A 26,368-nucleotide genomic window follows, 5' to 3' on the forward strand; every position below is an offset into this window, starting at 1 on the left:
GTCAAGCACCTGAAATTAGCTATTGCCTTGGCCATTCTTTCTAAGGGAGTCTCCCAGACAATGGCAGCATTAGAAATGAAACATTTCTTCAGTGATTTTGTATGTAAACTTAGATCTTATCTTTACCAGAGGTGTGTCCTTTGGCACCTCTTGCATTTTGTGTCTCTTCCAATCCCTCATAGTCTGTCCCTGGAACTTCAGGCGGGCAGCGCTTAAAGTGAAAGTTGACAAGTACATTGACCAATTCAACATTCTCTGCTGAATCTTGCAAATTAATATATATATATGTATATTTATGTGTGTGTGTGTGTATATATATATGGAAAATAGAGCAGTAAGGACATCACAAAGCAAAAGGATTTGGATATTCTTGTGTACTTTATGATAAAGTGATGTCCTCATTACTTGTAAATTTTCAGCCTTTCCTAGTATTTTGGATTTTGGACTTAGGATCTGAGCCAGTGGCTCTGTTTTTCATCTTATGCAGACACAGACAATGAGTTCAACTCATATATAAGAGCAACATTTCTCCCGAAGAATCCTTATCCAGCTGAGTACCTTTTATAACTTTTTTCACCCTCTCTTCCTTACAGTTTATGTGGTGCTTTTTAATGAACCCCGGTGGTGGCTGGTGAACATCACTGTACTAATTAATTTGTGCTTCCCAATTGTCATCCTCTTTGTTCTCAGGGACCAGGACAACCATGTATCCAGACTCTGTTCTGCCTACTACAATTCCCTAGTCTGATAATAGAGCCAAGTAGCTCCAGGTCCCAGAGCAGAGAGGAAGCCCTAGGTGCAACAATGAATTTGTGGGATCTCATTACCTGTCATTTAGGGTTCTAAGGGGCGGGGCCTGGGCCCTTATCCAATCAGGGATGGGGTGTGGGAACTGTCCAATCAGGTTCCACAGAGGAGGCGGAGGGTGCGGCCTTCCAAGATCTGGCGGGGCCTGTGTTTTTACCCCGGCGTGTTCTCCAAACTCGGGTCGTTCTCCACTGGTCTTTCTCATTTGCTTCGGGGCTAACGTGCTACAGCCTCTGTCACCCTGTGACCTGCAGGTACTGGGAGGTCCATGGAGAGGACTGTAGGACTCTGAGCAAGGCGAGAAATGGTGAGTGTGAGGGGCCTTTTGTCCCCAAGGGGGAGAGGGCTGGTTGGAACCAGTGGGAACCGGCTGAGACCGGATCCCGGCCTCCCGGCGGTCAGCTCGCTCTGCACTGGCGCAGCTTGGCCTTCAGGCTCTGCGGCCACAGGGGCGGGGCGGCCGGGGCGGGTCCCTGGGCGTCTCGTTCTGTCCCTATGCGGTGACTTCCGCCCAGCCCGGAGCGCTTTCGGGGCAGCTCCGCGCGGCAGCCCCGCGTTCCTCCCAGATTGTGCGGGGAGTCCCCACTCGGTGTGCCGGATTCGCTCCTACGTGGGAGGACCTGTGGGTTGTGGGATGCTCTGCCCCTTCTTTCTCCTGTTAAAAATTAATCTGAGGCACGCTAAAACTTAAGCAAAGAGCTATTCGTGAATGATGAAGCCTGCAGCCATGTTTTCTGGTTTTGGGGGTTCACTAGAGGGGCTTGAAGGTGCATGAGGAAGCAAACCAAATTAAATGATTGTGTACAGTTATATTGTCGCCTTATTTGGCCTGTCTAGGCGGAAATTTCCTGGTTATATAGTCATAAGTTAATTGCAGGTCTGTAGTGCATTAAGCCTGAATTTTGGAAAAAGAAAACCCACTCAGTGCGGCAGTGCAAGAACCTGCAAAGCAAAATGCACTTAGGCACACAGGAGGGTGCGGTGCAGTGTCTGCTGGGAGGGTGGTCATTGAGCACGTCATTGGGTAGGATGGGGGGAGGATGTCCCAAGTAGCCTGACTTGACACTTGAGTCAGACGTGTCTGTGCTACAGTCAGCACTGCCTCTCCCTGAATTTGTCACCTTGCAAAGATTTGTTCATTTATTCCAACTTCAGTTTTTTTATTAACTGCAAATACCAGTTAGAGCTTAAAGATAAGAAAATATTCCAAAAGGGCATGAAAAATGTGGATTGTGAAGAAATGTAGTTATATATTCCATTTGTTAAAAATTCTCATTTACCTTTTTCTTCCCCAAAGTAAGTTCTTTTCAGGTGGTGATTTCAAACAGAATCCCAGGGCTTAGCTTTGGGAATGCTGCCAGGGAAAATCTGTCTTCTGTCATGGGTGTAAAACATAAATATGTTTCCACAAAAGACTGTGATAGATGAATTGTTGAATTATGTAGATTCATGAAAGCATCGGGTTTTTTTTTTTTTCTTTTCCTTGGTGGAGAAGTGGTGACAGTGGATATCTTTCTTCTGTAGCCTATTGCCTAAGTGTCTGAGTTTAATGCTAAATTTTAGCATTAAAATTTGTGATTTGGCATCTCCCAGAAGTGTTCACATATGATTAATTGTTTACTAAATTATTTGTTGTCATGGTAATAATTCAATGGCCTGTTTTTGTCTGAAAGGTATACATAATTTTGTTTTTTCCTGTTGAGGAATAAAATGTAAGTGCCTTGTAATTTTATTCCCTTCTGTAAACTCTGTGTTTGAATGATTTTTCTGGATTCTTCCAATATTGCATGTTTTCTCATTTAAAACTAAGTGAATGACCGTGACTGGAAAGTAGAAGCCTGAGCCCAGTGACTCCAGGCCAAGCCTATCTGAAAAAGGAGGTCATTGAAGGCCCAGTTAGTTCTTGGGCATCCTACTCTGCAGGTGTCCCAGCCTGTTTATACCAGCCATGGAAGGAGCACTTTATACTAAGACAAGCTACAGAGCCCTGGAAAGCTAGGGGCCGAAGGCAGACGTGGTCGGTGTTGGGATGGAAGGGGGTTGGGAGGCTGCTTGTGAGGATGGAATTGTTATTGTCCTGGGGCTGTTTCTAGACATTATAAAATAAAATAAATTCAAATTTAGGTAAAAATTACTTAATTCTAAAGGAATATTGCAACAGGGGAAAAACACCAGCTCTGATTTTAAAAGATCTATGTTTAGACAGAAAATGGCTTTCTTTTATAGAGAGGAACAAACAAGAAGAAGGTGGGAGGGGGAGGAAAAAAATGAAGGGTGGTAAAATCAGATTGTAGATCACCCTGCAGTCAGCCTGTTCTTAGGAGGGGCATAGAGAGGGGTAGTATGTTTTCTTAGGCTGATGGTGGGTCAAAGTTTAGGGACCCGCAGGATGGAGAGGAACCTAAGCAAAGTTTGGTTACCACATTTTTTTTTCCTTTTTTTTTTTTTTTTTTTAATTGAGACAGAGTCTCACTCTGGCACCCTGGGTAGAGTGCTGTGGCATCATCATAGTTCACTACAACCTCAAATTCTTGGACTAGAGCAATCCTGCCTCAGCCTCCTGAGTGGCCAAAACTACAGGTGAGCACCATGACTTCCTGCTAATTTTTCTATATTTAATAGAGACAGGGTCTCACTCTTGTTCAGGGTGGTCTTGAACTCCTGAGCTCAAGTAATCCTCTTGCCTCACCCTCCCTGAGTGCTAGGATTACAAGCATGAGCCATGGTACCTGGCCTTGGTTACCAAGTATTTTGATTTGATCCCCGAAGACAAAATTGTTCAGCTGATTGGGAATTTGCAGTCTGTGTCTAGTTTTTGATAAGTAAAAAAAGAAGCAGCATCTCAGTCGTAATGGGAAGAATGTTTCTTTGCAGGGAGCTGCTCTTGAGAACACAAAGGCTGGGGGATTTTTTTAATCACAGCTATTTACCAGGATTACCTGCCTGCCCCATCTCCCTGTACCACTTTCCCTTGCCCTATACATCTATTCCATTTGGATATTTCTGAACTGTATGTTTATAACAAACTGGTAAACATAGGTATAGTGTTTGGCTGAGTTCTATGAGTAGTTCCATCAAATTAATTGAACCTGAGGAGAAGGTCATAGGATCTGCACCTTACAGGCTGTTGCTAACAAGAATAGATGGGCCCCCTGGGCTTGGGACTAGCATCTGCACTGGGGGCACTGCTGTAGGACTAAGCCTTGAACTTGTGGGGTCTGGGCAAACTGTTGCTGATGTCGGAATTGACTTGTTGGACACCCAGTTGGTGTTGAAGATTCGGTGTTAGCAAATTCTACATATTTGATGAAGGAAGTGGTATCCGATGAAAGACATCACAGGGGCCTGGGCTGGAAGGAAATTCTGGGTGTCTCAGGGAAGGCAGGCTCTGTTCTCCTGCACACAGGGTGTCACACTGTGCATTGTCCTATGATTCCAGGTCTTCTCCCAGGGTAAGAGAAGAGTGAGGACTTAGAGGGAAGGAGTTCTGAGAACAGACTCCCTCCCTCACCTTGCTGCCACCACATGATTTCCACCAACTTAGGGACATACCCACTAGGCAATGCCGTGGCCATGCCCCTCCCAGGACAAGGCTCCAACCTCAGGAATCACCACGGTATCTTTGCTTTTAGTTCCCTGCCAAAAACCTACACAGTGCCTAGAGGCTTGTTCCCACCCCGAGACACTGAATCTGTAGCAGCAAGTTGGTCCCTCCATCAACCTAGGCTTCTAGACCACTCAGTCATAAATTTATTTGCCTACATGGACACAAGAGTGAGTCAAAGCATAGCAACACTCGGGCCAGTATCTGCAGCACAGACCAGTTCTTCCACCAGCTTTGCACTCTCCCCCCACCACAGGACCTTGATAGCACTTTTCTCCCTTCTGCCTTTTTTCTCACAGACTCTCTTTATCGTGTACACAGTGTGCACAACACCACCCCTCAGCTTCCTGTATCCATTACCTCCTAGAATTCAGATGTCCATTAAGTTCAAGACCATGGCCTTAGAGATGGCTCTTGTCAATGCAAATACAAATTAGAAATGAGACAACCCTTCAACTTGAAAATAAGATAAATGATTTTGCTTTTCTCTCTTTTTCTAAAGCATTTAATTAAAAAAAATTTATATGTAAACTTCTTGATCTTTTTGAAATATATTTAAATTATTTGAAATGATAGATACACATTTTATCAGTCTTTTGAGTCAGAAATATCTTTCTCTAAGACTTGGGAACGATTCCTTTGAAATATAAATAGCAATAAAGACAGCATCCTCTCCCACAGAAACTATAAAAGGGTGGGAGCCTACCTTCAGCAGGCACCTGGCTGAACTTGTAACTACCTTCAGTAATGAAGACATGAGAAATGTATTTTTCCTTTGAATGTAGCCAATTGGCAAGCACAGATGGACTCCCCAGTTACCAGGTGAATATAGCATGAATCATATATGACAAATGGTGCCGTCTGGTTTTCTACTCAGGGACTAATTATGGCAACTTTTCTTTCTGTCTTTGCAATTCTCTTAGCAGATTGCTTGGGAATTACTTCACATTCTGGTTTAATTGTGTAATAAAACAGTTTTTTTTAAGTTCTACCATTTTTGAGAGTTTTGGGGCCATAGCAAATGGTTTGTGTTTTTAATTATATTTTCCAAACACTGTCCAGAATTATCAGACACAATGTAAACATATAAGGTGCTACCATCCTTCACTGTAGAGGGGACTTTCCTGCTCAGGCTTCTAGTCACAACACACAATTGTGCAGCAGTTGTGCACAGTGCCCCCAAAATCTGTAGGCGGGCTGATCCCTCTGCCTATTTCAGATCTACAGTTCCTCCTAGAGCAGTTAGACTAGATTTCTACAAAAATAACTTTATAGAGCAGAAGTTATTCTCTTTCAGTCTTCCTAGCTTCCAGACCTGAAACTGATTCAGAGAACATGGGGCCTGACAGCAAAGCCAGGCTCACACGTGTGCGTTCAGTAGGCCTGAGAATCTCAACTCCCTCCTCCTCCATTTTCTCAAATACCCACAAATGTGCAGAGGACACCTGCTGCTTCTCAACACCCCCCCCCCCAAGACCTAAATGTGCAGCTATAAATTCTGAATCCAGGTCCTGGGGTTTGAGAAAAGAAAAGAACTTTCATCTGAGGATTGCAGGCCCTTTTAATTATCATGCCCAGAAAGACAATAAAATGAGAGCATAGTCATGTCATCATCCTCCCTTTGAGTTATGTATTCATTTCATGAAACTAATTGTTATTGCCACAAGTAACTATAAATTAACCTAATAATGCCTCAATAGACACCATAATTCACATCCTGTAGCTTAACAATGCATAGCCAATCACTAGTCCATGTTGTTTCTGTCAGCATGAGAATTCTTAAAAAACAACTTTGATTCAGGCCACTTCCTGTTCCTTTCTTCTTTTCTTTTCTTTTTTTTTGTCTTTAAAATCTACTTGTACGTGCTGCTACCTGGAGTGTATATTCAGGGCAACTTAAACTAATACTTCCAGGTTGCAGTCCTCAACCTTGCCCCAGATAAAGTCTCTACTCTATTAATTTTACTTCTGCTTCTTTTTTTCAGGTCAACATATCCTTCAGAATATGTTAGAGCAGCCCCCATGAGGGAATTTCTCCTCTGGTCCTCCGCTGGCTGTAACATCCAAGAATGCAGAACCAGGTTGATCCCACCTAGAATCTACACATAAGGGCTGGCATCCACCTAAGATTTACAAGACAGGGCTGTACTTTTAATTGAGCTTGTACAGAAAACTCAGAGGGACATTTTCTGTATCATGAGAGCTCAAACATAGACATCTTAGAGCCCCTTTTTCAGAGTAGGGTCCTTTGGGTTTCCAGATGTTACCCAGTGATCTGATGCAGTTTTGTGAAGGACTCCTGAAGTTTTGTGAAGGATCATATGGTCATCCTGGCATAAAAAGAATCCAGTGGCAGGATCTATAAGTATAAACAATTACTTCAGCAGTGGGAGGTCAGGACCACAAGATATCTGGAACTATAATCACACCTACACCTGCCTGTACACTGTACTACTGAAGTAAGGTATTCTTATCTTTTCTTATACCCAAGAGTTAGCTGATCGGGGATGGGTAATATTATACCCGGATCCAGGGTGAGTGGCTCCACCAGGGCAAGTTTATTCTCTATCCTGAACCCAAAGAGTCAGCCGCAGTCTCTTCTGACTGGATCACCATGAGGGCATCAGCACAGGCTCAGAGACAACCCTCTCAGCAGCACCTGGATGTCTTTGAGACTTTGAGCATGTCCTATTCTAACTGGGCAGGCTGACAGCAGGGTCTAATTGTCCTTCTGTCTCAGATGAAGAGGAATGTGTCATCCAGGTTTTGTTTTATTCCTCACAGATTCTCTTTGGTTTGTGCCCAGATGGACGTTGTTCGAGTTTTCTGGTTCTTGGGTGAAGAGCAAGGAGGAGGTCTGGAGACACAAACTGATATATAAAACAATTATTTCCATTTTGTATGACCATTAGGAAAACAGGTGAAGCAGTCATGGTCCCTACCATCTGTGAACTTTTATTCTAGAGCAAATGGATAATGGCTGCATACAAAAAAGGGAGATGTACAGGGGACTCTGGCTTCATTGGGCCACTGCCCTTATGTTGTGTGAGTTCTGATCTCACTACATGAAGGGTTATTTATGGGCAGAAGAAGTTATTTTTACTTTAACCTTGCTAAGAATAAATATTTAGCTTCTACCATAATTGTCCTAGAAACTCTAAGAGTTTCAGTTAAATTACCTGTTATAAAATAAACAAGGAAGTGGCTAAAATAGGTTGAAATTGTACAAACTCTGGGAGTCTAGTTTCTGTTGGGCAGGCTTAGGAAGGACAGACCTGGAAATATCCCTTTGACATAGAGGTGAGAGGCCCAGGGCCTGCTTCCTGCCCAGCCCTGCTCAGATCCACCCTCTTCTCAGGCCTCATCCAGGTCTGGCCTGACCCTAGAATCTCCCTTCATGGAATTGATTAAACGGGATCACAGTTTTGAGTGCCTGCTGCTGCTACCTCCCCAGAGCTGGTGTTCACAATTTCCTGAAACTGAAAAGCAGATAAATGGCAGCAAAAAGAACTACATATTTGGGGGCCTTAATTTCTTTATTTATTAAAACAAATGCTTCTAGACACATACCACTGGGCAACCTATTTTCTATTCCTGCATGTGCATTAGTTGCTCCACAAGTCAGAAGAAAGTAGTTATAAATAGATCAATGAAAAAATCCCTCTGAACTATACCCTTTCTTTATGTATTCCTCCCATCTGTCTATATTTAGCATTTTTCCATTTTTCATTTCCCTTACAATGGCAGGATAGCCTTTTTTGGGGGCAGGGTCTCACTTTATCACCCAAGCTGGAGTGCAGTGGGACCATCATAGCTTACTGCAGCCTCAAACTATTGGTCTTAGGAGATCCTCCTGCATCAGACTTCTGAGTAGGTGGGACAGCAGGTGTCAATCACCACACCTGGCTAATTTTTAAATTTTTTGTAGGAATGAGATCACACCACATTACCCAGGCTTGTCTCAAACTCCTGGCCTCAAGCAATCCTCCTGTCTTGGCCTCCCAATGTGCTGGGATTATGGATGTGAGCCACAGCACCCAGCCTATATTTAGATTTTATTCCATAGCTTTTCTTTTTAAAATCAATGATAGAAAAACAGAAATATAAATGGAAATTCTGGGCCCTTCATCTAAATCATGGGAATTATGGCACTCTTAGTACCCAATCCCCAGGGATTATGAGGATTAACTAACACATTGTGACATTCCCAGGACAGTGCACCATAACATACTTGTGAGCACATAGTACATGCTCAATAAACATCACATTAATGCATGTGTACATGATATTTTTCTAAATTGAGACTTACTCAGACATTGCTGCTGTCTCCAGCCTCTTAAATTTTAACGGGCTAGCAAAGAATGTCATGCTTCAGGATGGTGATTGGTGGCTTTCACTTTGGACCCAAAACATTTATATAATGATAGGGACTTTGGGGTGTAAGGGAACTCTGTGTGCTGTGCCTGCTGTGTCTAGCTGAGTGCTGCTGATAACGGGTCTGGGGGAGCAACATCAGTGTTAACTGGGAACTTCTTATAGAAGCCTATTCATTAACCCCTCCCAAACCTACAGAATCACATTACTTAGATTCCAGGATACCGAATGAATTTTATGCTCATTGAAGCCTGAGACACAATGCTTAGATAAGTGGTTCTCAGTGCAGTCTTCCGTTAGAATCACGTGGCCAGTTTGAGGTAATGTCATCACCTGTGCCCTCCCCACAGACTCTCTTTTTCTGGGTGGGGGTGACCGGTTTTAATTAAGTGTCCCAGATGATTGTAAAAGAACTTAGAGTCAAGCACGAGGGCCCCCAGGTACCCTCATGAGTGTTGAGTTCAGACTTTGTTCCAAAGTGAGGTCATAGGATCTGCTCTGCTTGGGTTTGGTAAGGGTGGGTCAGTGAGTTTCACATAACCCTTGGTACAGCAGAAATTGCTGGTGTCTGTTGAAGGGGAAGACACCAAAGTGTGGGATTGAAGACACTCAAATTTTGATTTTCCTGTAAGAACTCATTGTTCCTTAATCTCTTATGTGACAAGAGACAGGGTAGCATATACCTTTTCTGTGCTTCAAGGCCCTTGTTTCTGCCTATGGATATGGTGGTAGCATGTGAAGGGGTTGTGCTGATGCCTTTAAAAGCATATTTTCAAGATTACAGGTGTGATTTGTCCGGATAATCTCACCAAAAAGAATCGCAGAGAAGGAAGAGGTAAAGGAGGAAATGGTTGGTTCTTAGATGAATGTGTCCCAGTTCAGGGGTTATGTCCACTTTTCCTCCTGAAATGTCACATGTTTAGAACTTACAAATCTTTGCATCTCATCTTTTGATGTTTCTGTCTAATGTGTTTATTTCAACTATTTTTTAAATCTTATGATAGTCAAGAAGCTCTGGAAATTCCTTCTCTTACATGTGAGAATTGTCTGGAAAGTGTGTAGCCATTGTTAGTGTAATGTTTCATATTAATTACATGGCTGGATAATTTCTGGACAGCCCTCACGTACCAGAGTCTTCTGTCCATTGTCTTCATCCAGGCTTCTTATGTGCCATGGTAAATTTTCACCGTGATTTTATGAACTACAATATTAAAAATGTTCTCTTTGTGACAAACGAATATAGGAATATGAATGGTATGTGTGAGATTTCTATTGCAGAGGAGGTCGGGTCCTTGGATGTCAGTGGGAAAGGGGAACATGTACTGTTGAAGTTCCATCTGGATACTCCATCAGCTTTATGGAGGCCAGAATTAAGAAAATGCACATTTAAAAAGGATAACATTACTTTCCCAGAATAACTGAAAAAGATGTGAAAAAGATGAATTAGAAGAGGCTTGCTCCCTAGGATGTGAAAAAAAAGACTATTTAAAAACACTATTAGTGGCCAGGCGTGGTGGCTCATGCCTGTAATCCTAGCCCTCTGGGAGGCCGAGGCAGGTGGATCGCTCGAGGTCAGGAGTTCGAGACCAGCCTGAGCGAGACCCTGTCTCTACTAAAAATAGAAAGAAATTATCTGGCCAACTAAAAATATATACAGAAAAAATTAGCCGGGCATGGTGGCGCATGCCTGTAGTCCCAGCTACTCAGGAGGCTGAGGCAGTAGGATCACTTGAGCCCAAGAGTCTGAGGTTGCTGTGAGCTAGGCTGACGCCACGGCACTCACTCTAGCCGGGCAACAAAGTGAGACTCTGTCTCAAAAAAAAAAAAAAAAAACACACTATCAGAGATTACAGAACCTGGGAGATATGTGTAGTTTCAATTTTGCATAAAATTGATGTTTCTTAATGATTAAATTCAGGTTATAATTTACTTTTTTGTGGCCAATAATCTCACAACAGTGATATTTTGTCCTCTGGAGTGTATTAGCACTTGCTACCAATTTTTCTATTACAGCTGATGTTAATTTGATTCATTTAGTTAAGTGTTCTCTGACAGATTTTTTTCATTTTAGGGGTAATTAATTTTCTCTTTATTATTAATAAGCACCTTGGGAAGATTTACCAAGTGATGTATATAAGCCATCACATTTAATCTGGAAGATCTTTTTTTGTTTTTAGATTCTCTAATAGTGTGCTTTGAGAAATGATGGCTCTCATTTTTGTTTACTGGTCAGGTGAACTGAGATGCACACAGGCTTTTCCACCTACTGGATGTTTGACAAAATATTCTTCTTGGTCCAGAGCCCTGGCATCACTGGTGAACTTGTTAGAAATTCAGAAACTGGAGAGGCACAATGAATCACACCTGTAATCATAGCACTTTGGGAGGCAGAGGCAGGAAGATCGCTTGAGCTCAGGAGTTTGAGACCAGCCTGAGCAAGAGTGAGACCCCATCTCTACTAAAAAATAGAAGAAAAATTGCTGGGCATGATGGCATGTGCCTGTAGTCCCAGCTACTCAGGAGGCTGAGGCAAGAGGACTGCTTGAGTGCAGGAGTTTGAGGTTGCAGTGAGCTATGATGACACCATTGCACTGTAGCTGGGGTGACAGAGCAAGACTCTTGTCTCCAAAAAAAAAAAAAAAGAATTAAAAACTCGGGCTTCATGCCAGATCTCCTGAATCAGAAACCGCATTTCAACAAAATCTCTAGTTCATTGTTGTACACATGAAAACTTGAGAGATACCTTCGAAATCACTGTGATTTTCCATCTGAGAAATATATACAACTTATCCTGTACAGTGTAAATATACCAGCCAAAATGTGCATGCCTGTGTTGGTGCCCTTAATTTTATACTCTATTATCCATAGAAGTGTAATATCTACACTGGTTTTGTGGATCTTATGCCATGCTCTTTTCTCAGAGTTAGATAATACATTAGAAATATTAATGTGTTAAAAATTATTTTATTGGACATTTCCAGTCAATTATATTAGTCAGAACCAGTTCTCTTCAATTCATCTTTTCTCCTGGAGTCAAAGAACTCTATCCATGGCCACTTGGTAAATTTCTTTTTCCCCTAGGAACTGTTGACATTTGGGGATGTGGCCTCAGAATTCTCTCCAGAGGAGTGAGCGTGCCCGGACCCTTACCCAGAGGAGTTTATGTAAGGATGTGATGCTACAGAACTACAGAAATCTGGTCTCCCTGGGTGAGTATAACTTAGATGCACAATTCCTATTCCATACTAAGGAATTTCTTTCCTTTATAGAATGTTCTTTGGGAATTTTTGCTTTGCATGAGCAAGTTTCTGATTTTTCTTTTCAAAGAAAATTTTGGAATTTTTTGACGTAGGAAAGAAAATATTCACGATGTTTTATCTTGACATTAACCTTCCCATTTCTTGAGCTGGTGTGCATTCTTCACTCTAGATTAGTGGTAATTCTAGAAATTTAGTAGCATTATATGTTGTTGCCCACCCCTTAATATCCAACTTCTATCACAAATTTTTGATTCAGCAGTACTGGTCAGTGGATCTAAGAACCCACACATTTAATATCCTTCTAAAATACTCTAAAGTTTCTGTTAGGAGCATTATTTTGGGTAAACTTTTTTCATATTTTCTATAATGCTCTCTTCTGTAATGAGTACACTACTAGGTTGGTAACTGTAGAACACCACTAAGAGTTATGATACCTTTTTCTAATAAAACCGGTCTGTCTGTCTCTACGGCAGAGCTAATCACCTGTCTGGAGCAAAGGAAAGAGTCATGGAATATTTAAAAAGAGAAGAGGGTAGCCAAACACCCAGGTAGGTGGGATGGAATGAAGCAAATGACACAGGTGAGAAGTCCAAAGGTCACAGAGGAAGCCAGTCCTTAAATGTGGTTTGGGAAGCTCTGCTCCAATGGAAATGGTTTCTGGGAAGCCTTGATTTCTTTCTCTTGCTCTCACATAGGTTTATCTCCTGTCCTATGCTCTAAAATTCTCTAAAGACTCTATTTCCTCTTCAGTGATTTTCCTGTGCATTTCCAGTGAGAGCCAAAGTTTTCTTTAGAGTTTATAAAGGACTGCATGATCTTTGACCTTCCACTGCTTTGCAAGACATAAGAGTATCTGTGCATATTTTTGAGGAATTCTATGTTAAAGCATTTTTTAAGTTTCTTTTTCGTATTATATCTGAAAAGTATGAGATAGTGCTGATGTTTAGATTTGGTTCCAAAATCCCAAGGATACCACAAGCAGATGTTGCATGTTTTCTGTGAGCGTTATGAATTTTAATTCTATAGGGGTTTCAAATGGGATTCTACAGAAATTCATACTCAGTAATTTTATCAAAACATTAAGGGTCTCCCTAAATATATAAAAGCTAATGTTATTTTACTTCAAAATTTAATTTTTTCATATTAATTGAGATTGGTGATTTTGTACTTTATATTCCCAAATTCCTGAACTGTATTATAGTTTAATGTATCTACTCACTACATTTCTTAATGTCACTGACAGCTTAGAACATTTCTGAGCATATATTTCGCTTCCACTTTTTACCTTATTTTTTAATAGCTATAATTATCATTTTGAAATTTTCTTTTGTCTAATATGAAGTTTGCTAAGACTTTGTCATTCATATGTATGACATATGTGTATATACATATACATGTATCTGTGTGTCTATCATCTGGATTTTTTAAAAATAAAACTGTATAACTATATTGTATAGAATGTAATGATTTGATATGTATACACTTGTGAAATGATTAATAAAAGCCAATTCATGAACATATTTATCACCTCACATAGTTAACCTTTTTTTAATAGTGCGAATCCTTAAAGTCTACTGTCTTTGCAAATTTTAAGCATACAAAATATTTTTAACTGTAGTCATGGAGCTATACATTACATCCCCAAAACTTATCCATCTTATAACTGAAAGTTTATACCCTTTTAAGAACATTACTCCACTTTTCCTGCCATCTTATGAGATCATGCCATAAACAGCAACATCATTCACAAAAAGCAACATTTTTACTTTTTCTTTTCAGTTTGGATTTTTTTTCTTTTCTTTTCTTTTCTTTTTTGCGCCTAATTGTTTTTCTTAGGACTTCCAGTACTATGTTAAAATAGAAGTGCTGAAAATGGGCACAATGTAAATTTTCACTTGTGTCTTTAAATTTAATGCAGCAAACACTTCTTTCAGTTTTTATAAACTGGTAAAGATCTTGTCTTTTTGGGTCCCAAGGCTGATGGGATCCCCTCTGGGTTTGCTGTGGAGACGGGTTGTAGTTGAGTCACAGTGCTGCTACTGGATCTGCTGTGGGGTGTGCATTTGGTGGGCCTATGACCAGGGTGGTTGTGAATTCTGTCCTATTCCTGGGCAGACTGGATTGCCTTCAGGACTTTAATCAGTTGGGCAGGCCCAAGGGCAGTGTTCTGCATTTGGGTCCACATATGGTGGGCCTGATACCAAGGGTGTGGGTGAGTGTGGCTCCCATGGAGTACCTGGAAGAGTTTAGGCCACTGTGTGGTTGTTTATATGGGCAGGTCTTGCCATGTACTGTGGCTAAGATGTCTGGGACTAAGTCACAGAACTGCTTCAGAGACCACACGAAAGGCCAAGATCTGTAGGCTGTCTCCATGGCCATGAAGGAGCATTTCCCTTTAGGTCTCTGGGTGGTCAGGGTGACTCTGGAGGGCTGGGATGAGTTAGAGACACTTACAGAGTCACTTCATAATTCTCAATGAGGCTAAGTTGGGTGGGGCCATATTCTGGTCTGTAGGCAAGACTAAGGGTCCTCAAGATTGCCACCTAAATGAGAGCTTGCCATCTCAAAATGATCCTTCTTGGTCTTGTGCTTTAGCAAGTTTTCATAACCCTTTTCCTGGATCCCAAATCTCTCATTAAAAAACATTTTTGAGACAAGGTCTCATTGTGTTCACCTAGGCTGGTCTTAAATTCCTGGCTTGAAGTGATATACACCTGCCTAAGTTTCCCAAATAGCTGGGATTACAGACATGAGCTCTGGCACCTGACTGTCATCAATGCACTTTTGTCCATGGATGGCTGCCAAATTATTGTTTCTGGGGGAGGTATATTCAAGCAGGGGAACTCGTGTTTCACCATCTTGCTGATGTCCCTCTCCTTACATATGTTCACTTTCTGTGTTGTTCTATTTCAAATTTGTCTGTAATTTTAGATTCCAGACAATATGCTAGAATTTATACAATAAATGAGTAAATTAGATAATTAATAGGTACCCCATGTTTATTAATATTATAATGTTCACTTGTATATTTATATTTACTGTAGGGAAAAAGGAATCATGGGTATTTCCATTCACTTTCCTCAGCCTATATCCAAATAATATAATTTATTCCTAAATGTTTATTTTACATGTCAGTGGCTCTCCACATTTAACAAAATTTGTATTTTTCCTTTATTCAGAAATGTAAGGCTTTTCTCTGCTTCTGAAGGCTGGATTAAAGCTTTTTCATTTGGTGTAGAAATATTATCAATATATTAACATAATAAAACAGTAGTGCTTTTTAAATGCTTATTACAATATTCTCATTAGGGCCTTTTATTAATGATTATAGTGTATTTTCTGTGAAATTGTATTTTTATGCACCATATGCCAATAATTCAAAATATCTGCTCTCCATGGATACACAGTTATAGATGAGCCTTGTAGTTATGTAAAAAATTGTTTTTAATGTTACGTTAACATAGTATATAAGATGTAGGGATGGGCGTGGTGGCTCATGCCTGTAATCCTAGCACTCTGGGGGCTGAAGCGGGTGGATCGTTTGAGCTCAGGAGTTTGAGACCAGCCTGAGCAAGAGCGAGACCCCGTTTCTACTAAAAAAATTAGAAAGAAATTAGCTGGACAACTAAAAATATATATAGAAAAAATTAGCTGGGCATGGTGGCGCATGCCCTGTAATCCCAGCTACTCGGAAGGGTGAGGCAGTAGGATTGCTTCAGGTCAGGAGTTCGACACCAGCCTCAGGAAGAGCAAGACCCTGTCTCTACTAAAAAAAAAAGAAAGAAAGAAAAAATTAGCTGGACAACAAAAAATAGAAAAAATTAGCTAGGTGTGGTGGCACATGCGTGTAGTCCAGCTACTTGGGAGGCTGAGGCAGGAGGATTGCTTGAGCCCAGGAGTTTGAGGTTGCTGTGAGCTAGGCTGATGACACAGCACTCTAGCACGGGCAACAGAGTGAGACTCTGTCTCAAAAAAAGAAAGATGTAATGGGTAAATATTAAATATTTCTATTATTCTTATTCTTCAGTTCCATGTTACTGTGTTTCTTTTTTAGGTTAGGTTTCTTAACATCAGTTTATTGTATGTTTTGTTTTACCTATGTATTATAATGTTGGATAACAATTTGAACTCTATATGTACTTTAAGTCAATGTGGGGTTTAATTGAAATATAAATGAGGCATATGTACATGACAGTTAAATTATATATGTGTGTGTATTTGTTTCTATAAATATGACCCAAACTTTGTTTATGGTTTATCTTGTATATTTGTTTTCTTGGGTAGTTTTCATTTATTTATTTTTTATTTTTGTTTTTTATTGTGACGGAGTCTCACTTTGTTGCCCGGGCTAGAGTGAGTGCCGTGGCGTCAGCCTAGCTCACAGCAACCTCAAACTCCTGGGCTTAAGCGATCCTACTGCCTCAGCCTCCTGAGTAGCTGGGACTACAGGCATGTGCCACCATGCCCGGCTAATTTTTTCTATATATATTTTAGTTGAGCAGATAATTTCTTTCTATTTTTAGTAGAGACGGGGTCTCGCTCAGGCTGGTCTCGAACTCCTGACTTCGAGCGATCCACCCGCCTCGGCCTCCCAGAGGGCTAGGATTACAGGCGTGAGCCACCGCACCTGGCCTATTTTTGTTTTTATTTGCTTATTTATTTATTTTTGAGACAAAGTCTTGCTCTGTCACCTGGGCTAGAATGCTGTGGCATCAGCGTAGCTCACAGTAAACTCTAACTCCTGGGCTGAAGTGATCCTTCTGCCTCAGCCTCTCAGAGTGCTAGGATTACAGGCGTGAGGCACCGCTCCTGGCCTGTTTTCATGGCTAGTTTTCAATGGTTATTTTATGCTATCTGTTTGAATAGTCATGAAAATGATATGAATTTTACCATGTGTTTAATGATGAATTTATATTTTCTTTTTGAGAGAGAATCACTTGTAATTTGAAGGCAATTTTTGCAAAACTTTATAATCTGTATCACTTTTAGTTACCTTTTTTAAATTTTTATTATTGAAGGTACACATAACAAAATTTATCATCTTAAATCTTTTTAAATACACATTTCAGTAGTGTTAAGTATATTCACTACTTACTGTGATGCAAAAGATCTCTAGATCTTTTACATCATTCAAAACTAAAACTCAGTACTTGTTAAGAACTCTTTATTTTACTGTCTCCAGCCCTTGACAACCACCATTCTACTTTCTTTTTCTATGAATTTGACTACTTAAGATATCTTATGTAAGAGAAAATATACAATATATATCACTTTGGTACCAGCTTATTTCAGTTAACATAATATTCCAAAAGTTTATCCTCATTATATGTGACAAGATTTGCCTTTTTTTTTTTTTGAGACAGAGTCTCACTTTGTTGCCCAGTCTAGAGTGCAGTGGCGTCAGCCTAGCTCACAGCAACCTCAAACTCCTGGACTTAAGCGATCCTCCTGCCTCAGCCTCCCGAGTAGCTGGGACTACAGGCATGCGCCACCATGCCCGGCTAATTTTTTCTAGATATATTTTTAGTTGTCCAGATAATTTTTATTTCTATTTTTTTTTAATAGAGACAGGGTCTCGCTCAGGCTGGTCTCGAACTCCTGACCTTGAGCGATCCACCTGCCTCGGCCTCCCAGAGGGCTAGGATTACAGGCGTGAGCCACCGCGCCTGGCCTAAGATTTGCCTTTTTAAGGCAGAATAATATTCATTGTGCATATATGCCACAATTTCTTTAACTGTTCTTCACTCAGTGGATATCTGGATTGCCTCCACCTTTTACCTTTTGGGATTAATGCTGTACAAATATGAGTGTGCAAATATTCTTCTAGGTTTTACACTGTACTTTGTATATATACCCAGAAGTGGAATTGCTTGGTCATATGAGAATTATATTTTTATTTTTTGAGACAGAGCCTCTCACTTTGTTGCTGGGGCTAGAGTGCCATTGTGTTAGCCTAACTCACAGCAACCTCAAACTCCTGGGCTCAAGTAATCCTCCTGCCTCAGCCTCCTGTGTAACTGGGACTACAGGTGTGCATCACGATAGCCAGCTAATTTTTTCTATTTTTAGTAGAGATGGGGTCTCGCTGTTGCTCAGACTGGTCTCAAACCCTTGAGCTCAAGTGATCCTCCCGTCTCAGCTTCCCAGAGTGCTAGGATTATAGGCATGAGCCACCGTGTCCAACCCTATATTATTAATTATTTGATGAACCTGTAAACTACATTTTATAGTGTCTTCATCATTTTTTTCCACCAACAGTCACCAGGCTTCCAATTTCTCCACATCCTTGATTTTTTTTTTTTTTGGATAGTAGCATTCTAATGAATGTGAGGTGATAACTCACTGTGGTTTTGCTTTGGATTTATCCAAACAGTAATTTTGGACATCTTTCAACTGCTTGCTGAGCATCTGTATATATTCTTTGCAGAAGTGTCAGTTCCATCCTTTGTCCACTTTTAAATTAAGTTACTTTTTCTTGTTGAGTTTCAGAAATTGCTTATACATTTTGGATACTATTATCAAATACATAATTGGCAAACATTTTCTCCCATTTTATTGGTGGCATTTCACTCCACTAAATGTTTTGTGTGTAGAAAAATTTAAAATTTGATGTAGTATTATTTTTGTTTTTTCCCTGTTGCTTATGTACATGTTCACCATTTAAAAATTTTTAATTATTATGGATATATAGGAGTTGTATATATTTATAGAGGGTGTATGTGTTGTTTAGATGTAGGCATACAATGTGATTTAATAAAATCTGGGTAATTGGGGTATCTAATTCCTCAGGCATTTATGTTGCTCATGCATTTGATGTCATAGCCAATAAAGTAGTGCTAAGATAATGTCATGATCTTTTTTGTATATTTATTTTGAGTTTTATTAGTTATATTTCTTGTGTTTAATTACTTAATCCATTTAAAATATTTATTTTATATGGTGTAGAGGCAAGTCCAACTTTATTTTTTTCATGAAGATATCCAGTTTTTCAACATCATTTATTTAAGAGACACTTTTTTCTCCACTGTGTGGTTATGACAACCTTGTGAGAGATCATTTGATCATATATACAAGGGTTTATTCCTGGGCTTTCTTTCTTCTTCTCTGTAGAACTTTTTGGAAATTATAAATGTATAAAGAAACCAAATTTCTCAGAATCTTTTTCCCTAGAAGCAAAACCCCATACTTAATGTTTGGTATATTTCCTCCGAGTCATTTTTTATGCACTTTAAATTTTGAGCTCATTCTGTATGATATTGGGTATAATTTTTAAGGCATGCATTTAATTGTTATTTTTAATAGTATATCATCTCTCATAAGCATTTCCCCATGTTCTAAAATTTTGTAAATCCTACTTTTAATAAATGCCTAAAGTTCCAGTAAAGGCATACCTTGTTTACTCAGCCAGTCCCCTATTATTGGACAGTTGTGTTTCCCCAAATCCTTGTGATTATAAAAAATGTTGAGATGAGCATTTTGGTCTTCATTTAAATTTCTTTTTTTTTTTCTAAGGCTGGTCAAGTGAAGCAGTGGGAGTGGAGAAGGAACAGAGGAATCTGTAACTCGTTGTGATCAATTAGTTGTAACCTCATTTAAATTTCTTAAAGATGCCTTCCTGGAAATGGCTGAATGACTGTTATGGGAATGAGAACTTCTATGAAGAGATGTGCCCTGCTGTTGATGCCTCCTTGCAAACTGCCTTCCTGGTGGCAGGTCTCCATGAGTCCTTCTAAGGTCAGCACTGTTGGCTTCAGGGTCCTAGGGTGTCTGTAGCTATGACCTCCTCTCAGGTCTTCCGTGAATTCAGGTGTAACTGGCCTGCCCTCTGGTGGCCACAAGGAAGGGCTGTGGAGCATCTTGTGAACTTTAAGATTGACAGGTTGCCCCAGATGAAGAAGGTAAAGATTTCTGAAGGAGAAATAATGTGTGCTCAGCAGCAGAAGTAGTTGCACAGTCTACCCAGATCCTGTTCTATTCAGGTAGGTGCTGCTGTCCAGTCCACACCCCCACACACTGGGGCATGTGAGTCTTCAAAACTTCAAGAAGAGCTCCCACAAGATGAGACCCTGGTAGGAGTGCAATGTCAAGAACTTCCCCTGAAATGGGGAGTAATAACATCTGTTTTGCAGACTGTTTTTTCACCCCTCCAATAACTATTCACTGAGTGCCTTGGGCCAGGCATGTGTATGGGAACCCCACCCTCATGGAACCTGTGACCTTTACAGTATAAAAATAAGCAAATCCCCCCACAGGTGGGAAGGCTCTGATACAGAGGACAAGGGCTGTGGGACAGAAGTCAGGAAAGCTCTCTCAGGGGAGGGCTTACCTGAGAAGACCACTGTGGCACACAGATTGTTAGGAACCTGTAAAGGTGACAACATAGGATTAAGAATATCCCTTATAAAAAATAGCTCATAGAATCAATCTAACACTAAGTTTATTCATGGCACCTTCTCCATAGTTGCAGGAACTTTTAGAGTAGTCTGTTGCTGATTCTCAAACTGCATGGTTGTCACTAACTTACAACAATTTGTAACACATCCAATACCAAATCTCTAAATTTATACTACAATATGTGAGAAAAAATTTGCTTTTTTTTCATTATTTAATGTGACAAATGTGCTATGCATGAAAATTTACACAAAAATTCTTACCATCTTCATGTAGGACTTATGAGAATTTAAAATGTTAACAGTGATTCAGACAGTTATATAATAAAATCCACCATAAGTACCTGTTAAGTCTTCTGCAATTTTCACTATTTCTATTTGCATAAATCCGAATCTCAACCACACACCTGACTACACCTGTACCTCCAAAATTATCTCTCACACCTGCTGTGATTTCGGAAAACATCTGAGGCCTAACTGTCTCCAAAGCAACAATTAAAGCAGACATTCTTCCTGAGATATCAGACCAGGCCAGTCCTTATGAACCCTGAAATAGAAACATAACAAAAAATTACTAGCTACTTTAGGACATAATACTAAAAAATCTAAAATATTGTGACAAAAGTTTCTAAATTCCTTAGCTTAAATGGTTAACAATGCTTATGTTTTATATATGAAATCGCTACAAGTTGCAGAACTAAACCCAAGAATATAGTAGCTCAACACTTATACATAAAATAATTTTGTAGCCTTGTCTTTGACATTTTGGATTTTACTCTTATGACAGAAGGGTCTGAAAACGGTGAATGTTGTAAAACCTGCCTTCCCCTTAGCAGGTGTTACCTTTATTGAGTGGGCTGGAGCAATGATAGATACTGACCAGTCCTCTCCTGGAACAATGTTTATCATGGAAAGAGAATCCACTTACTTTTTCCCCTAGATTTTTCTCACAGGTTCCTACTCTACAGTAACATATGATACATATATTGATGAAAATACAACTATTGCCCTCCTACTAAACACTCATGTTTTTTAAATTATAAAGAAATATATGCTATAAAATAAAATGTCAAATTATATAGATCCTTATAAGGTACAACCCTCCCCTTACCTCCAAACTCACTCCCTTCATAGAAGAAACTACTGTTAACATGTTGGTGTTTACTCTTGTGGATATTTTTTATGAATTAAAAAATACACATAATTTTTAACATAAGTTACATCATTCTACATGGCTTTTTAATTTACTGTTGTCGAAGCTATATATCACTTACATCTTTCCATACCAGTGCATGTATTTCTAACTTCCTATCATTTAATGTCTTACAGGCATTCCAAAGAATTGGTGGGTCAAGTTTCTTTAACTGTTCCTTTTTTTTAATAGAAATTTAGATCTGTTGCACTATTTAATGCTTCAGTAAGATCCTTGTACATTATTTACTACACTGATATCTTCCTACTCAATCTTCCTTGCTTTCTTTTAGTCAGAGTATGTCATGTTTTCAACATTTATTTAAGGAAGTTATTTGATTTATAGGGAAATGTATTTTATCACTAAGACACTTGTGAAGAAGCTGGAATCCAAAGTCATCCATTTAGTATTATGCTCTCCCCATTACTTTCTAACAAGTCAGTAATCTATCGCAATTTCAATTTAAATATTTGAATTGCTTCTACTCTCTTTGTTCAACTGTTAAGTGCACTGATAAAAATCATGTAACTGGAAATATTCCATTAGTTATATATTTTGGGGCCACAAATTTAAAGTAATAAACTCAAGACAGAAGCCTAAAACTTTGATTTTTTTAAAAAAGAATTTTCTTTACTATCCCCAACACTTTTTGATTTCTACTAGATCTTCACGCATGGGTGAAGAGATGTGGTTCTGCTGACAGTGTCTGTCTTGTACATCAACAGCTAAGGCTGCCACGTTCATGAGTAGAGAAGAGTTGACCTCCTGAGGACCTCTGACCTTGGTCTTAGACATACAAAAAATAATGAATTTAAAATTTCAGGTGTTATCTCTCAATGCTAGAAATGCCCATTAAAAGTGGAGTTCAACTTGGTGAAGCAAAAGGAGTGTAAGCAGAGTAAAATATAATTTTTTACCATCTGTAAAATTTCAAAAAATATATATTCTTTTTAATATAAAAATTTTCCACAGTGCAAGCTATACACACACACACACACCACACACACACATTTCTTTCAGTTTTTTAAGTTGTTTCTAATTATTTGATGGGTTTGTCCTTTAATCTGGGTTATGGGAAGTATGAAAGAAAATTTTGGTTTATCAAAGAAAAGGACTTCCTGTAAAACACTTTATTTAACACACTGAAATGAAAAGCACTGGAGTGTGTTTGAATGGAAGACTGTGACCTACAGCTGGAACTCTGATCTTTAGCATTCACCTTCACTTACATTCAGTGGCTTGTTGTCATTTCCTGCTTCTGGGCAGGAGATTGTCTCTTTGTTCTTAGAATCATAGGCTATAACTCAATATAACTCAATGGTAAAGAAACTTAGAGGTTAGTTTTTATTATTATTATTATTTTTAGAAGAGCTGGCAACTATATCTCCAAAAGCTGCCAAGGTTGTAGGACTCCTGTATACAGGACTGTGCCCAAAGCCAGAGGCCCAAGGAGTGAACCTTGCCCAAATCCTTGGGGAGAGCCCTGCATTAGACCCTAGGGCATAATTGGGAGGAACATGTCTCTTCAAGTATGTTGCTTCTCTATTCCTTTTCATGGTCTTTAAGTGACTACATCAGCTAGTCCAGCCCACCACACTGTGCCCTGGGTAAGGTAGAAGATTTGAAGACAGGCCTGTGCCCATGATTCTTTCTCACCAAGAGTGAAAATAACTTCACACTCTGAATGTGCCCCTGATTCTCTCTTCTACTTGCTCCTCAACAACACATGCACAGAGCCATGGTGCTGAGGGACTCTGCTGGTGGCCTTGTCCAGGATGGGTGTGGCCCCTGATGAGGGCAAGTAGGGAGGCAGAGGCCAGGTGGAGGGTCTGGGTAGCCTAACTCAGTCCTGACAGTGTCTGTTCTCCTCAGCTCTTCCCTGTGCGCTTGGCAACGTCTTACTTCCATGATTATCTCAGCCTGGCCCTTCCACCTTGCTCTGAGAGTTTGCCCTGGGACCCCCCACAAATAAAACATATTGAGGATGTCCAAGGTCTGGGAAAGTTTCAGGAAATCTTGGGTGCTCCAGTGTCATCTGCACACATATCTCCTGTCTTTTTCCGCATATACCCCCACTCTCACACAGTGGCTGACCTCTGCTGACTCTGAACCACATCTTGCACTTAAAGCCGATTTGATGTTTGATTCATATTGCACTTGAGAAGCAGGGAAATGTCACAGTTCCACACACTCACAGCTCCTTCTCTTCTAGAAACACAATTTCATAAAGGTAAAATGTGAAATTGAGTGGGTTAACCTTCAACTCTTTTTTTTTTTGTTTTTGACCCTCAACTCTTTCTTGGTGGTAGCAGTGGCTTCTATGGGAGCCAGAATCATAAAGAGAAAAGCAAGGAGAAAGAGAGAGACCAATGGGCTGTGTGTGTGGCTCAGCTTTCTTTGTGACTGGAATTCTACCCTTTTTCTCTTCACTCTCACTTATTTTTTGTGCTCTGAGGCTCATTGGTCATTACGGGGCGTTTGCAGACTCAGAGATGACAGGCTTTGAATCCTGCCCTTTGCACTTTCTAGCTGGGGGGCAACCATCATTTAATTTAATGTTGCCTTATTCCTCCTATTAAATATAATCTAAAGTTGCTATCTACAGTTGCCAGTTTGGGGAGAATAGTCTTTGTTTATGTATATGTCACACTTCCTCTATCACTTAGATCAGCTTCTCCACAGTTCTTAGGAAAAGTTTATCAATATGAATTTCCTTCTCTTCTATGTAGATTCCAAGTTTAGTCTTTCTCTTGAAAAAAAAGTGTTATTATACTCACACATGACAAGATTCTAACAATAACAAGAAAATTGAAATAATGAGAATTATTCCTGTAGTCCCAGCTACTCGGGAGGCTGAGGCAGGAGGATCGCTGAAGCCCAGGAGTTTGAGGTTGCTGTGAGCTAGGCTGATGCCACGGCACTCACTCTAGCCTGGGCAACAAAGCGAGACTCTGTCTCAAAAAAAAAAAGAAAAAAAGAAAAGAAAAATTCTGAGGCAAAATAATTATTTGATTGGTTAAAGTTATAAAATTATTTAGTTTACATTGTTAGAAAGTATCTAGTTATATAATTAAGTTCGATGGATATTACTGTTTGTGTGAGCTTAAGTTCTGTTTTTCTTTAATATAGGCCTTTGCAAGACAAATGTGGCTTTCTCATGGAGAATCTGAAATTTGTGAAAACTGAATTAATTTCCTGATCTTTAGAGGGTGCCTTTGAACCTGACCTAAAATAAACTTAGTTGTGAATCAAACCAATTTGTCTTGAGTATCAAATCCCAGGAATGATGACGCTGGAACCCCCTGGGATTGGCTCTCTACCCATAGGATAGAGACAGGTGTGGTCACAGGCACATCTGCAAGGACTTCAGCATTGCCCCCTTGGCTCAGAGCCCTTCTCCTCAGGGAATTCTTGGTGCAGGTGGTGCCGTTGGTGCCCTGAAGGCCACTAGGTTCTAGCCCATGCCAGGCCTTTCAAAAGCCTCATTTTGGGCCCTCCATGGCCTGGGTTTCCCTCTCTTAACTGGTAAAGTGAGTCTTGTGCTGTGGCTGGAAGCTCAATATTATTCTCCTCAGCACACCGTAATACAGCCACAGGAATTTAGGAGCAACTCCTTGCTGTCAGATTTTAGGAAGCATCTGAGGAGTCAGAACTGAACATGATGCTACTCTGCTCCAGACTTGGACTTCCATGATTCAGGAGCAGTGGTCACCTCTTCGTCATCCCTTTCCCATGAGATGTAGGAAGTGACTACTAAGGAGAAAATTTTTGCTATACTAAGCTTGCTTCTTTGCTAAATCTGGATTTTATGTAAAACTCCACAGATGGGCCTAGTAGAAGGTTCAGGGATATGATATAAGTTTGGTCAAGTAAAGAGTCTTTGTCACACCTAAATCATTTCTAAGTGTACACAGCTCAGCAATGTGGAGTCTGTTCACATTGGTGTGCAATCAATTTCAAGAATCTTTCATCTTGCAAAACTGACTCTCTTCCCAATAAACCAATAATTGCCTATTTTCCCTGCCCCATCCCCTAGCAACCACCATTCTATTTTCCATTTCTAAATGGATTTGAGGACTCTAGATACTTCACAGACATGGAATCATGTAATTTTTTTCATGTGTGACTAGCTTATTTCATTAAGCATAATGTCCTCAATGTTTGTACATGTTGTAGCATATGTCAGAATTTTCTTCCTTTTTAGGGGTTACTTTTACTACAATTTCAAATCTAAAAAAAGAAACTTGGTACCATGGGAAAGGCAATTGTTCAGTCATTCCATTTTAAAAGCTTATGGTGAAAACCTAAGAAGCCAGATGAAGAAATGGAGCACAGACACATAAAAACATGTGTGAGCCTGGGAAACATTTCATTAAGTGAAAGAAGCCACTCTACAAGGCCACTACTGTATAATTCTATTTCTATAAAATATCCAGGTAGGCAGATTCTAGAGAAAGGAAGCGGATTTGTGGTTGCCAGGAGACTGGGAAAAGCCAAATGTGAAGTGACCATTTAATTGGCACAGTGGGGTGTCCCTCAGGCACTGGAAATATTCTGAGTTAGATAGTGGTGATGGTTGCACAGTTTTGTGATTTGACTGAGAAAACACTGAACTGACACTGTCAAAAGGGCGAATTTTTATGGGATGCAAATCATATGTCAAAGAGGGAGAGAAAGTCAGAGAAATAGGGTGTTGATGTGAGGGCGCAGATATTATTGTGAGTGCTTCATGTGCTTTGCG

At 40.0% G+C, this 26,368-nt stretch overlaps 1 long non-coding RNA gene across 4 annotated transcripts; it reads left to right on the forward strand.

Annotated features, from left to right (window-relative positions):
- Positions 1-941: 941 nt before the first annotated feature.
- LOC123649212 lies at positions 942-24,841 on the forward strand. 4 transcript variants are annotated; one of them, XR_006738918.1, is made up of 6 exons: positions 3,352-3,387; positions 6,397-6,492; positions 11,867-11,994; positions 12,519-12,593; positions 19,558-19,779; positions 24,757-24,841. It is a non-coding gene; the product is annotated as an uncharacterized LOC123649212 (long non-coding RNA). The 4 variants fall into 4 exon arrangements; XR_006738916.1 differs by lacking the exons at positions 3,352-3,387; positions 6,397-6,492 and adding an exon at positions 942-1,114; XR_006738917.1 differs by lacking the exon at positions 6,397-6,492 and having other exon boundaries at positions 3,348-3,387.
- Positions 24,842-26,368: the final 1,527 nt, after the last annotated feature.

This window comes from Lemur catta, chromosome 13, assembly GCF_020740605.2.
Source record: "Lemur catta isolate mLemCat1 chromosome 13, mLemCat1.pri, whole genome shotgun sequence".
NCBI classification, from domain to species: domain Eukaryota; kingdom Metazoa; phylum Chordata; class Mammalia; order Primates; family Lemuridae; genus Lemur; species Lemur catta.